At 32.7% G+C, this 15412-nt stretch overlaps 1 protein-coding gene across 1 annotated transcript in view; it reads left to right on the forward strand.

Moving 5' to 3' along the window:
* The first annotated feature begins 3309 nt into the window (after positions 1-3309).
* The window catches only part of LOC136986123 (WD repeat-containing protein 89), a 54702-nt gene continuing 42599 nt past the window's right edge, over positions 3310-15412 (forward strand). The window contains exons 1-2 of the mRNA XM_067283591.1: positions 3310-3559; positions 3635-3848. The gene's annotated coding sequence lies outside the window, so the exon portion shown is untranslated. The remainder of the gene's footprint in view (positions 3560-3634; positions 3849-15412) is intronic.

Raw genomic sequence — 15412 nt, forward strand, 5'->3', positions numbered from 1 at the left:
TAGAAAACCAGACGTAATAGGTTTTTCCTGAATTAAAAAAACATCATAAATATTCGCCATTAAGCGATATAAATAATGTTTTCTCATTTACAGTGATAAAGTGTAATGCAGAAGAAAGAAAAATAAACACAGTTTAATGATAATTTAAGCGAATAAAAAAAAGGAAAAAATGTTATTTTATTCAAAAAATTTCATTTCAAGAGATTCAATTGATTTTTTCTTTCTCTCTCTCTCTCTCTCTCTTTTTAAGGTAACAAAGGAACATAAATTACGTATATTCTGGTATTTACCAGGCCGATTAATGAAAAATAAATATAAAATGCAGAATTCACAAGTGACAAGTTTGTAAAAGGTCTCAGTTGATCTTTAGAGGAAAGACTTAATTGGATCTCTTTGTGAAAAAAATCGATCATTCTAGATAACTCTGAAGAGCTTACATCATCCGAAAACCACTGTTTGTTACTCATAAAATCTTTTTTTTTCTTTGGTTTCTTATTTTCTGCTCCTTTTCCCCCACATTATAAAGATACGACCATTGAGTTTATTTGGTTGAGGGCAAGATTCACTTTATCTTCTCTCATTTTTAAGGGAAGCCAAAGGAACCAAACGCATTATTTAGCATAATAACCATAGAAAATAAGTACAGCGCTTCGAGCAAAAATTATACTTCAGAGACTCGTTTGTTCGAGATTTACTGCAAAATCGTCTGAACAGGGGGGTTAACTTTACTAGTCCCGATAGTTTCTACTAGTATAAGGATAGGTCTAAGGTAAAACCCGACTGATTTATCACTGGCAAGAGAGAAATTCGCCGAAGCGCCGTCGACAAAGGCATCCATATTTTATTTATACCAAGCATTAAACGGTATTGTCTAAAGCATAAAAATACGAAATTCCCATTAAAATTCTGATTTTTCTCGTTTTAAAAATAGGTTTTTGGCATCCATTTTCTACTATTTATTTTATTTATTTATTTTTTTGCCGAAATTCTCGTTTAAAAAATCTATAAATTCATATGCTATAATCATTGCTTCAGATTGGAATTTAATGAGAATATTATAGAGAAAACATTGCATTAAAGGGGGAAGAAAAAAAGAAACTCGTTAGAGAATTGTTAACAATTTCCATAGCAAATGTTCTCTTACAACTTAACTGACGTTAGAATAAATTCGAAATTATCTAACAGAGTAGAATTCACCAGCTATTATTAATCTTAACCAATAACTGAATAAAGATAAAGAGAAATTGGTAAGTTCCATTACATACGAAATGACAATTCTCCTTCCGTGTCATCTGACAAGAATATCCGCGAAATTTATGTAACAGAACGGGTAATTAAATTATTGACATGCCATGTGACCAGATTATTCAACAGAAATAGGCCACACGTTCTTAAGGAGTTAATTAACTCGGCCCGCTTTAATAATTGAAATTGTTCTGTTATACGTCGACAATGATTCTACCTCCGCCAACAAGAAAAGAAAAAAACAGAAAAAGAAGATTAATTGATGAATTTAAAGAGGATTTCTTGTGTAAAAATAAACCAATCAACGCCAGGAATTGCTAAGAAAATCTCTTTTTACATGCCTCATTGATAGAGTCACATTAATAATAATGGCGTACGTGTAATCTCTAATCATTATTATCCCTTTTTTTCGTTTGTTGTTTATTTTAATTAGATATTTTAAGATTCTTCTAATCCTGGATAATTATCTTCGTTACTTTATTCGGGTTTACACTCCATAAAATTCAAATTTTTATATTATAAACACGAATGTATTAGAAAAACAATGAGGTTTCTTATCGCATCGATCCATCTTTTTATTATTTTTTATTGAAATTTCTAAAATTACCCACTTAATCCACCCCGCTACTCGAATTTCTCAACTAGTAGCTCGCGATCAATGTCTTTCAAAGCGTAAACTGAAGAGGTTGGAAAGTTATAATTAACTTTATCAGAATTCACGCTTGATTAAGGATTTAAAAAAATAGAGGAGCTTTATTTTCCTCTAAAAATAGTAAATAGAAAGGCGAATTAAACAAGATACTTCTCTCGTAAATCGTAATAATTTTATAATTTATTAATGGCGACGGTTATAATTAAACCGTTCATTTATCTAATCGCATAATTCCTTAGATTATCTGCTATTAAGTAGATTTAATGATTCATCCTATTGTTGCTCCCTTTATCTTCTTATAATCCCCGCTCTCCATCTTCCCAAGAAATATGTTTGCTGAAAGTTAAGCAGAGAAGAGTATGCCTTATTTAAGCCCGATATCACTATGATATATGGCGCTATGTACGGAAGAGATTTCATATTTATAATATTCGTTACGCCAGCGAAAAATAAATCCGCCGCCATCGCAAACCCCCGCGATAAAGCCAAAAATATATTCGAATATAAAGCTTCCGTACCACTTAATCAGGGGGCGCTGTTTGTATCTTTTATGTTTCTACGTCATACATTATTCAAATTACCGCTTTCTCGGTTACTCTAACTATTACGATATTATTTCTATATTCATAAAAATACTTACCGGAAAGGTGGTTATTTAGTCTGATACATCGATCTTGGAATATATTTAAACCGAAAGTTGGTTTATTTCCCCGGTTTCCCTTGGAAAATAAGCATTTTCGGTGCAGACAATTGATTTTCCGATCAACTAAATAAAGAAATTAAACCCGTTTCGAACTTCTCTATTATAGTCGATAGGTATTTAGTTTTCTTTTTTCTTTTTTTTTTCCGTTTTTTTTCCGTCTACTCCACTCGAATTTGTTATCGAGTTCTGTTCCTATAGAAACGATGACGTCAAAAGTATGACTGACATGAAAAGTCTCCTTTGTCTCCATTGCTCAAGGCTCAGTTTCGAATTAATTACTTCTTGCCGAAGTCTACGATGACTCTTTAGGGTATAAGCACAATTGATGAAATTATGACAATAATATTTTAATAATAACTTCCAGGTTTAAAACCTGTTTGAAAGGATTTAGTTTTATTATTATTATTATTATTATTTATTTCTTACGTAAAATATCGTAAGAATCTTTAACACGATGTGGCGTCGCACGTTCGAATGAGTAATCGTATTGGTCGTTTTAAATTCGTGACGTCAGTCGAGTTTTTAAAATTTTAAATTCCATCGATCTGATTCGTCGCTTCGTTTATGGTAATTAAACAGTTATTTAATTAATTCCGTTTTATGTTATTAAATTCATTTCGGTAAGATCTGCGAAGATTTAATTTTCCTCTTTTTATTTCTTTACGTTTCTAACTAATTAGCGATTTTTCTTGTAATTGCAATCGTTTCTGAAATTCGGGGTTACGAGGTTAGGAAATTCGGGAAGACAAAATCGTGTAAGCGTGAATTCACGCCCGAAAAGGTTCCTTTTGAGTTTAACCTCGAAAATTCCCCGGTTTATAACAAGTTATTACGAATCAATGTCGCTCTCGAAAGTCTTCTTGTAAATGCTATCATCGAACTAACCGAATTTTTCAGTGTGTTGCTCGCTAGGCCAGCTTCCTTATCAATTAAAATACCGACCCAAATAATCGATAATGGTGCAAATTAATAGATTCGATTTATATCTCGTTAATAGCCAAGTATAAAATTTTTGTTTTGGCTTCTGTATATAGCAAGAAGTTGAGCCAAACTTTTCAAATATCTTGCCAAAGTAAAGAAGGGAAGAAAGGAAGAAAGAAAGAAAAGAAAAAAAAACCAAAATGCCTTCTACAAAGGGGCGATGTGCCAAATACAGATTTGTTTCTTGAAGTTCTCGTCGCCAAAAGAAAAGTTTTCAACTACAACTGAAGGAACGAGGACATTGACTTTACATCAGTTTGGAACTTGGTGAAATGTTATTGCCATCCCTTTGCCAATGTGAATATTTATATCCATTTACATAAATAGTCATTTAAAAATATTCCTATAAAAGTTTTTATTCGTTTATTGCTTTATATTCTACATTTCTAGAATTTTTAATGACTTAAATATTGCTTCTTTTATGGTCGAAATTACACTTGCCAACTTTCTTCTACCAAAAAAACAATAGAGGAAAATGGAGGACATTTATAACGTTGTTTTGTTATAAAGATAATTTAACAAATAGAATTTTAAATAATTATTACAAACTGTTGCACAAAGCCACAATAATTGAGTCCCTAAATTTTATTCGTTTGTCTACTCAAAAGGAGTATAATACAGTTCAATACAAGACTGTCCTCCTAAATGGAGGACAGTCCTGTATTGAATTGCATTGTACTTCTTTTGAGTAGATTTTAATTTTACTTTATTACATAAATACTTTAAATAAATACTTTATGACATAAAACATTTTAACTAGAGTTGCAAACCGTCCTCCTAAATCCTTCTAAATGGAGGACGGTTGGCAACCGTATTTAAAATGTTTTATTTCTGACAAATTTATTACAGTATTTTTGACTAATGTTACACCAATAAATAATTACTTTTAAAATTTACTTTTTTCCATTATTTTAAAAGCAAATTTTAATTTTTAACGCATATTGATCTGTTTGTTTAATTTATTATAATAAATATTTTAAAATATTTATTAATAATATATTTAAATGTGATAAAGTTTCTGACAATCTTTATTTATTAATTTATATATTTTAAAGTGATTATTAATAACTTTTTATTCATAATAAAAGATGATATGATAATTTAAAATATGTTTTAAAAAATTATTCTACTAATTTCCAAATTCGGGGGGTTCTGTACGTATGGGGGAACGATTTTGTTCACCTGTTTGAAGCTTAATAACTCCTGTATCTTTTGTCGAAAATTCCTGAAATTTTGCAAGGAGGTTTGTGTATTAGGTGGGTTAATGATATTAAATTTTGGATGTTAAAGGTCGAGGGGTTGGCTAGATAGAGGGAGTCACGTGTCGTGTTTCCAGTGGGGTCGTTATTATCACTTACAATTTTTTATTAAATTCATCCCTACTCTCAGAATTAAGCTTTTTGCCATTTTATAATAATTTAAAAATATAAGTTTAAAAAAAATAGAGAGGTTGAGACGCACGTATTCAGCCCAAAACGTGAACGGCGGACGGACGAGCGCCGCCATCTGGCAATTCTATACGGTCGATAATGGCGTTTGCTACGTCTAGAATGGAGAGTAGACGATCGGTTTAAACTTCTTCATTTTTTGTGTTTGTGGTTAAAATTATGACGTATTTTATTAAAATAATAATTATTTAAGCATTTACGAATAATATTGTAAAGAACGGACGATTTTAATCCAGAAATTATTTAATTATTTAATTTTTTGCAAGTGATGTGAAGTGCCTATAGAATCTACATATATTTGTCTTCATAATAGCTTAGCTTAAGGTAGGGTTGTTCTTCCACAGCATCTTTTACCATCAACAGCGTAATATGTTTGTAAATTTTCTAAAAATTTTCCGAGCTGCTTTCGAATTTACATAAGCCATTACTTCCCTCGACAAAAGTATGAGGTAGTCCGATCGTACGGTAGGAAACACAACGCTAATTAAAAATAATTATTTAGTGTTATTAAACATCCTATAAATACTTTTAGACAGTTTAATTCGTTTATTTACCTTTGCTGGTAACCCTCGACGTTAAATGTATCCGCCATTTTTTCAACAAACTTCCCGTGAGTCAATGCACGACGTTCACCGAGTCACGTGATGTTGTGAACGAGCGCCGCAAGGTCTTGGACTTAAAACGTCAAACGTGTACTTCTGCTTGCCGTACAAGTTTAACGTTTGTACTTGCGCCTCAACCTCTCTAATAAAATATAACCGTGTAACAGATAGTGCCACACACGCAGTTTTAAATATTGCCGGGAAAGTTAAGCAACTCATTACTGGATTGTTTTTTTTTTTTTTTTTTGCTGTTCCATCCATAACCGGAGATATCTGTTTATGAAGAAAAATTTTAAATCCGTTTCCGTTTTAGACAGCTTTTAATGTATATATTTACTTTCATACCGAGGTTTGCTATATAAAAAATAATAATAATAACCACATGAATGCCATATGATCTATACAATGGAAAAGAATTTTGGATGTATTCTCAATTCAAAAAATAAGAAAAATACTTTGTTTATTCCTGTGTTGTTAGATTTCAAATAGTATGACATCTTTTTATTGAAATACCAGACTATTTTTAGTTGGAATAATTTTTCTGTTTACAATAACAACTGTCTTAGCTTTTATACGTGCTTCCAGCTTCATATCCTTTCATAAAATATACAATAATTAACGTTACTTGATCGATTTACTCCTTATACACTAAAACCTGTTCAAGATGGAACATGAATAAAACCTGCCTAAACGGAAAGAATTCTTTGAAACAGATTTTTCTGTTTAAAAAAAAAAACTGTTCAAAACGAAAAATATTCGGTACCGTGAGAGTCCGGCTTACGCAGGTTTTACTGTATATATTATTTATTGATTTGCCAATTAGTTTATACTTTCCAATGTGTTTATAAGCAAATTATCCAGCAATTTAGAAAGTAACATTACTTAAATATTTCATTACTTACTTAAATTATAATTTTTCCAATATTTAATATTGTTTCAATACATAAATTATGAGGAAATTTTATAAATTAAATATTAAAAATGTCTGAAAAATTGATTAATTATATTTAATTTATTCATTTCGAATGAAAAGTATTAAGAATGGATACATTTTTATCAATTATTTGATAAAATATTAAATTGTTTTCGCTAAATAAAATTTAAAATTATTATTATTAATTTTTTTTTATCATTTAAAATGTCAAATACACTAAAACCTGTACAAAACGGAACCTTAGTAAAACGGAAACGCAGACATTCTCTGTATAAAAAAGAAACCTGTTTAAAACAGAAACCTGCCAAACCGGAAAAAATATTCGCTACCGTGCAAAGTCCGGTTTACTCAGGTTTTAAAGTAAAATATGACAACAGATGGCGCCACCAAAATTTTACATGTTGCCGGGAAAGTTGAGCAACTCGTTGCTGCTTTATTTTACACGTGACTAAATAATATTCAATAACAGAATTATTTTTCAGATTTTTTGAGATAATATAACTCAGCTTTCATCAAAATATATTTACAGCAAAACCTGTGTAAACCGGACTCGTACGGTAGAGAATATTTATTCCGCTTTGACAGGTTTCCGTTTTGAACAGGTTTTTTTTTAACATATGCAATGTATGGAGCACGTTAGTTCACTCAATTTAAAGCTTAATAACTCCTGTGCCTCTTATCGAAAATTTATGAAATTTTGCAGGGAGGTTTATGAATTTGGGAGAAATACTTCCAGAAATTTTCAGCAAAATCGAACCGTTGCTTCGGGAGATATGGCTCCCTGCCCACTTAATATCTCCAGAACCAATCTACAGACTTAGAGGTAATGGTAACAATTGTTGGAGATGAAAACAAATGAAAAATGCCGGGAAAATTCAGCAACAAGCGTGAAGTTGCCGAAGCGTTTAACATGCTGCATCCAGACTTTCCCACCAATAACACGAAAGGATCTGGATGCGGCATGTTAATTTCTTCTTCAACTTCATGCTGACTGCGAGTTTCAATCATAAAATTCGTTCCTCCTTACGCAACTCCAAGTTTTATCTATAAAGAAACAATAATCAGCATAACTCCTATGGTTCCAGAATTATGGAGCATCCCATACATATATACGAATCTGAATCCAAAATCTTTCTTAGATTATTTGTAAAAATTGAACATGCTTCTATATTAGTTTCTTTTTAAAAACTATGGAAGATAAAGATGAGATTTAAATAGATAAATAAACCAGTAATGAGTTGCCTAACTTTCCCCGGCAAGAGTTGAAATTATGTGTGGCGCCATCTATTATGATATTTTATTTAAAAACTTTTTATATTATTATTATAAAATGGCGAAAAGGTTCTTTCCCTCTGTTATATATAACAACTGAATTTATATTATTATTTAATATTATTATTACACATTCTACAAGAATTTAATTGAAATTTTTTTATGTTCATTTACAGAGTAAAAGATAAATTATTAAGCATTCTCATTAAATATTTTATATATAAGTTATAATAATTTTACAGCTTTAATCTAAATTTTCTTGTCAAGTAAGTATATTAAACTGCATATAAATATGAAGTTATGCTTTAAAATTAATTTTGCTTATTGCCCGCTACGTTATAAGGAGGCCAAGAATCTCCCGTAATGCCACTTCTCAACTTAATACCATACATGATTTATACAGTAATATTAAAGTCTCGACAGATACATAGTTTCTTAGTTTATACATTATACAAATAAATTCTGTAAACTCGCCTTCGAGCAGTTTATCAACATAAATTATATTATGAATACTTTATACGTAACATTTGATTATTCTCCATGAATATTTTCTAAAATGCTACATTTTATAATATAGTATCTAGTGTTAAAATCAAAAAATTCTGATGTTTTATTTATATTTATTTAGATTATTTAATAATATATTAAAGGTCTATTGTTTCCGTTTGTAATGCCTTTTGAATATTTTACGATTTTAAAGTAACTTTATTTCGTTTAATAATTAAATTGGGCGGAAAATTTATGCACTGTTTGTAAATCGAATTAGAATTGCTCGATTTTTACCGATTATTTTTATAAACGATAGAGAAAATTCGAATTAAAACATCGGCGGTCCTTCGAGATACGTGTAAGATATCACGGTTGCGGATTTTAAAAAAAAGAAGACAGGTGATTGGCTCTTTTTAAAAATGTACGCCAATCGTCTACTTTCTTGCGATTCTTATGATAATTAAGTAAAGAAATTTAAATAAATATAAGATTTCTCTCTATTTTACACAATTACTTTTAAATTAAACGTCATTAATGTAATTATATTAATTAATTATTGAACCTGGACTCGATATAGTGAATTGTTGAAGGATTGGAGGAGTAATATGATAAGGCAAAGCAACACCAAACATTACTGTGGCCGCGCATTTGGAATGATTGTTAAGGCCACGCTTACTTTATTAAAATAGTTATACATATACAGAACGGCTCATAACCAAAATATAGGCTATATATATCAAGGGGATTTGTAACAGCTTTGACAGTGAAATTATATATTATAAAAGCTACAGAACGATTTTGCAGAAATTACACGCGAGTTTCATCATGAGAGGCCCACCTGTCGTTGGATGGAAAGCATCGTTAAACATCCCATCCCATGGAACCATCGCGTAGAGTTTTCCCGGTTTTACTCACGTGCCTAACACCCTAATATGAGCTAACTTACTGTAGAAGTCATGTCGTGAGGCCCTCCTCTTTTGTCGATCGACCACATGTTGTGTTTCCCTATCCCGTCAATCGAATCCATCCGATGTAATGATACAGGAAGAGAGAAAGAATGTAAGGGGACTTGCCCAATCAAAATTTTAGGGCCTCGCCCATCCAAAAGCAATAAAACAAGGGAATTAAAGTAGATTTTTCACGATTTATTCAAAAAAACTTATTTTTTGCTATTGTAATTTAGAGCCCCCTCCGTTTCCGGGCATAAAGATATACAGTATATGTGTGCCCTTTAGAAAAATTTTAATACATATTAAATATTTGAATTTATCAAATGGAATGCATTCTGTAGGATCGATAAAGAAAAATGTCAATAAGATTATATGGATTATGAAGTATGAGACTGTCGATTATAATCTGATGGGAACGTCATAATGGATATCGATTGAAAGCTTTCTAGACATAATACTCCTATATTTATATACACACTACCTTTTTTGTGCACCGGTGACCGAGTGGAAAAAAAACTACTGAATCCTGGTAGCTGGTCGTGGGTTCGCGCCTCACCAGTGGGCAGGCCGCATGATTTCCTGGGTTTTCTTCCCGTGTGTAACTTAAATACGGACCAGTTTCCTATAGAAAGGCATCCTAACACCTAACTAGGAATCAGTTCCTGTAGAACACTCCCCTAAGAGGCATTCCCTTGGCAGATCGCCCAGATGTTGCAGTTGCCGTCTTTCCAGTGGTGTAGCGAACATAACTGGCGCCCGACACTTTATTGGCGCCCCTCTCCCCTCCAAAAACACATATAGTTCGTCTTGGAGATCATTTGGGCGCCTTTCTGCGAGTGGGGCCCGGTGCATGATACACCCCCTTGCACCCCTCTCGCTACGCCACTGCGTTTTCCATTAACCATTTACATACGAAATTCAGAGAGACGGAGTCATCCACAAGTGTGGGGCCTCGTCCTTCTTCGAAAGTCGTAAAGGTCTGTGAATAAAATCAATACGAAAGATACAGAGAAGCCTTAAAGGAGATGCCATTCGTTGCAAAAGAGACACCAAAACAGAAGTTTTAGTGTTTTCTGTACTAGGGCCTGCTTAAATAGCCTAGGGCGCTTCACGAAAAAAATTTCTATGCTAAGCTGGCCAATATTTAAGTGTGAAGAAAGTCTGGAAAACTCCACGTGGCCAGAAGAGGTGCGAACTCACGACCAGTGGTGTTATTTACTCGGGTGAAGAAAACCAAAGAAGATATCAATCGAAACGTGATAAACACTATCATAAAACATAAAATCACATATATTTTATTAAAAAAAAAAAAAAAAAATGTAAATTATTATAAATTTGAACATGAAAAGGAGAAGAATCCTTACGAATAATCTTCAAGACACTGTAACAAGTGCTTCAAAAATTCACCAAAAAAGATTTTTATGTAACTATTTTTCCTCTGGGGCCTAAAAGAGGGTCTTTTTAACAAGCTCCTTACAAATTTGGCCAGGCCCACAATGGAACTGGGCCCAACATATCCAGATGGACCACCTCTCAAAAAATTTTTGGGATTTTCGACATGTTAGGATGCCACCATAACCGCTCCGGCCATCAATCCGTTCGAATTTTTATATTAAAACAAGCAACGTTTCGCATATTTTTTTACTTTTATTTAAATTATTCTATTAACATTTCCTTCGCTGCATTTAATTTACGTGGCCATTCCTTAAACGCATCGATAAATCTCTCTATAAAATAACTTTTATTTACGGAAAATTGTTACATTATATCGTGGTTTTCCTCATGTAGTTTCGTTAATCTGCTACAAATGATTCTTTTCAGATAAATATTGTCATCAGATCATAGAAATAATCAGTTGCTACGTTAATATCGGTGGTTCCATACAAGAGTAATCCCACGAGAAATGTACAGTTAGGGAGGGGTATTAGGAGAGGGGAGGGAAAAAGATAGCTCGATCGAATCTTACATTATTTTCCTCTTTTTTTCATCTCCATACTGACAATTTCCTTCCCTCCTGTTTGTCGGGTAAACATGGCAATCGAATATAAACTTAGTCTTGATGTATTTATCTTCCAAGGTTTCTCTTTTTATCATTCAAAGATAAATACTTCTGTGCAATTTGTCTGGCCCATTAAATTGTGCTTAAAATATGTAAGAAGTTTAAATATTATAAGGCTCTTCGCCTATTTTCTTTTCGTCTTTAAAGGTAAGTTTATTTTCCTAATTTTGAATTTTTTTTTTTTTTTTTTTTTTTTTACTAATTTTCTAACGTTTTTGTACTTCTCTACGTTCTTCTAAAGTAATTATTTAATATTATATTAAGGTGCTAATCTACTGTTATGAGGGATCCGGGTTCGAATTCTGTTCGGACCCTCATTAGCAGTAAGGGTCTTAACATCGTTCTCCATTGCCCACCAGTGGCCGAATGGGTAGAACCTCCGAACACCTGGCTGGCGACGTAGAGTTTTTCTGGATTTTTTTCACGTCTGTAACTCCTAAAAACGAACCAGTTTTCTATAAAAGTCCTCTAGGAAGGCACCTCCTTTGGCAGATCTCCCAACTGTCTCGATGCCGTAACCAAATAAACCATTTCTAACCATGCTCCACCTCATTATGGATTTTCATCGAGTAGCTCAACACTACCGCGTGGGTTCGCGCCTGATACTAGAGACCATGAGGAGTTTTCCGGGTTTTCTTCGTGTGTCTAACACCTGAATACGGAACACTTTTCCAAAGAAAGGTCTTACGGGTGACCTTTCTATCTTTTCAATCAAACAAAATCCATACGGCTCAGGCCCACTGGCAACGAGCCCAGTCGGAGCCATCTTTGTGTTAAGTAACCAATTAATCGATCGTTATTTTAATATATAATTTGAAAATTCGTAATTAAAATTGAGGAAATTATACAGTTTGAGGCATTATAGGGGGTGGCCTAAAAGTTAACCATTACAGAAAATTATTTGCAACTAGAACTTATCAATGTTCTATTATAAAGAACAGAATGTTGATAATTGGTGGAGGGTTCGTACCTGACCAACGTGCGGGTCACGTAGTTTTCTGTGTTTTATTCATCTGCCTAACATCTAAATAGATGCCATTTTCACGTAGAAAAGTCTCCCGTGAGGATTTTCTACGGGAAACTGGGTGTTAGACAGGTGAAGAAGTCAGAAAACTTCACGTTGGTCAGGTTCGAATCCGCTACTAACTACCAGTGTTAAGTGACTTTATCCACTCGGCCATTCGTGGCCTAAATAAGTGGAATCCATGGAAATGTAACACTGTCGCTGTATCAACTATAATCATTGGATAACTGTAACGAGTTGGGAAGATGCTGGAGCAGCATCCTTCCAATAACACAATACATATCTAACAGCTCTCTTAATTATTAATACGATAAATTTCTGAGAAAGGAGATGATTTGATGCGTCACTTTACCGTTTAATAATGACAATTATACGAAATAAAAAAATCCAACAATAAGTTGTGCAACTTTCTAGGCAAGAGTTAATATTGCGTGTGGCGCCATCTGTTACGATATTTAAAAAAAACTTTTATATTTTTAATTATTACAAAACGGCAAAAAGCTCTTAATTTCGAGGATAGAGACGACTTTTATTTAAAAAAAAAAAAAATGTAAATGCTAATAACGAGGAAAATTGTCATTAAGTTTGACCCTACTCGAGATACGACGCGTGACCTCCTCAACCCCTCGACCTTTAACCTTCAAAATTTAACAGCATCGACCCCCCCTAATACACGAACCTCCCTACATAATTTCAGAAATTTTCGACGAAAAGTATAGGAGTTATAAAGCTTCAAAGAGAGTGAACCCCCCCACACACATTAACATCCATTACATACAGAAGAAACCCCGAATTTATTTGAATTTCTCCACGTTTGAAACGTCCCACGTGTTCAAAAATGTAAAAATTTAAAGGGAAGTCATTTTTAAAATACGAAAACTTAATATTCATATCGCTAAATTTACTATTCGTAATTAATTTATAAGAAATTTTTTACCTTTCTGAATTCTATAATTATAAAAATTCAACGGGTGGAGAAAAAAATATATCATAAAATTTCTAATTAATTTTAATTTAATTAAAATATCAAATTAGATTTTAATTAACGTAACCATAAATAATAATAATTTCATTAACAAAAAGAAAAAAATATATAAGAAATTGCTAATTGGCTGCTTTTACAAATTTCGAATTTTAAAATGATCCAATAAGAAGCGATCGCAATTGGATTTCGTCGGAGGACCTCCGATTGAATTGTTTTTCGCATTAGGAAACATCAAAGATAACATTTAATGGATAATTGATTTATTTTTCTACTCTCGTAAGATTTTATATATATATATATATAAGTTTTTGATTGTATTTTATTTAATTTCCATCGATTTTCGCGCGCTCGAAATTCGAGAATCGTGTTTAAAAGCATATTTATTTTCTAAGAAAATAAACTTTACCGAGGAAAAAAATGATTAGATTTGCATTTTTTTTTTTTTTAAATTTATTTTACAACTTAACGAGATAAATACAAAATATAAAGGTTCCATTCAAATGTTTTCTCGTGTTTCCATCTCCCTCCCTTGAACCAACGGATAAAACCGCCGGTTGCGGGTTCGAGCCTGGCCAACGGCTGGTCACGTGGAGTTTTCCGGGTTTTCTTTACGTGTCTAACACCTAAATAGGGAATCAATTTCCCGTAGAAAGACCTCCCCTGCTCGCCTGTTTCGTTACCTTATCTCATTAATCGGATTAGGCGTGGTGAGTGTGATTAATAACGTAATTACACGTAGTGTGTGTGATTAGTGTCGTGTTGGGTAGAATTCCGCGTGATTGGTGTGATTGAGGACGTAATTACACGTAGTGAGTGTGATTACAAGTGATGGGTGGGTTTGCACGTGTAGGGGTGAGTATGGACGTGGTTAACGTATTGGCATGATTACGAGTGATTGGTGTGATTGAAGACGTAATTACACGAAGTGGGTGTGATTACAAGTGATTGGTGTGATTGAAAACGTAATTACACGAAGTGGGTGTGATTACGAGTGATTGGTGTGGTGATGGGTATAATTGCGCGTGATGGGCGTGATTACACATAGTGAATGTGATGTGACTACGAGTTATTGGTGTGATGGTGGAATGGGTGTGATTACACGTGATAGGTGTGATTGAGGACGTAATTACATGTGTTGGCTTGGTAGTGAGTGTGATTAAAAAGTCCTCAGCACACGCGAAACGGTAATAACATGTATTAAAATACAATTTTCCTGATGAAAATTGCATAGTCTCTGATGTAGAGAAATCGCCGAAACTCGGAAACCTTATTTTAAAACCAGTTCGATATGAATTTGATCGTTTTTAGTTGCTTACAAGGTATTTTTTAAAATAAAAATCTTGATAAAATCTTGCATTTTTCTTCACACTTTCTTCAACATTATAATTTTTATTTATTTATTTTTACTTATTTATAAATACCAAACCAGATAAAGACGAGCAAATATTTAAATATTTGCTCGTCTCGCACAGGATTTACCGTTTCTAGTTTATCAAATTGTCTTTTTATGTAAACAAAGATAACCAATTATTGTTTGTTATTTTCCCAAACAAAAATTTATCGCGTCGTTTTACTTTTAAACACGTTTATTTATTCGCATTCTCTGATATTTAAGCAATTAATCACCGAATAAACTTGTTTTAAATTGCTCACCGCAAAGCTTTCTCGTTGATAATTGGTTAAATTTACACATTTGCAGCAATTTTAGGGAGATAAACGCCTAAAATCGAATAAATGCTTAGATTTTGTATTCTACTTCACCATTTTTGAGCTTTTATGGGAAGAGCTAATCAATTTATTTATTTACTATATTTCTAAACGCGAATCCATCACATCTGTTCAATTATTCAGTAGGATAATCCAATTATTTATACACACATCTCTCGCCTCTTATGATATTAAACCCTGTCCATAATTTTAATTATTCAGACAGTTTTTCTCGTAAAATATTTATTTTTAACTTGAAAGGCGCTAAGAATACTTTTTCATCACACTCATCGCCACACCCACTCACACTCATCACCACATGCAATATTCAACATATATAATCAAACTCATCGCCACATCC

Source organism: Centruroides vittatus, unplaced genomic scaffold (assembly GCF_030686945.1).
Source record: "Centruroides vittatus isolate TY-2023 unplaced genomic scaffold, ASM3068694v2 contig_1213, whole genome shotgun sequence".
NCBI classification, from domain to species: Eukaryota; Metazoa; Arthropoda; class Arachnida; order Scorpiones; family Buthidae; genus Centruroides; species Centruroides vittatus.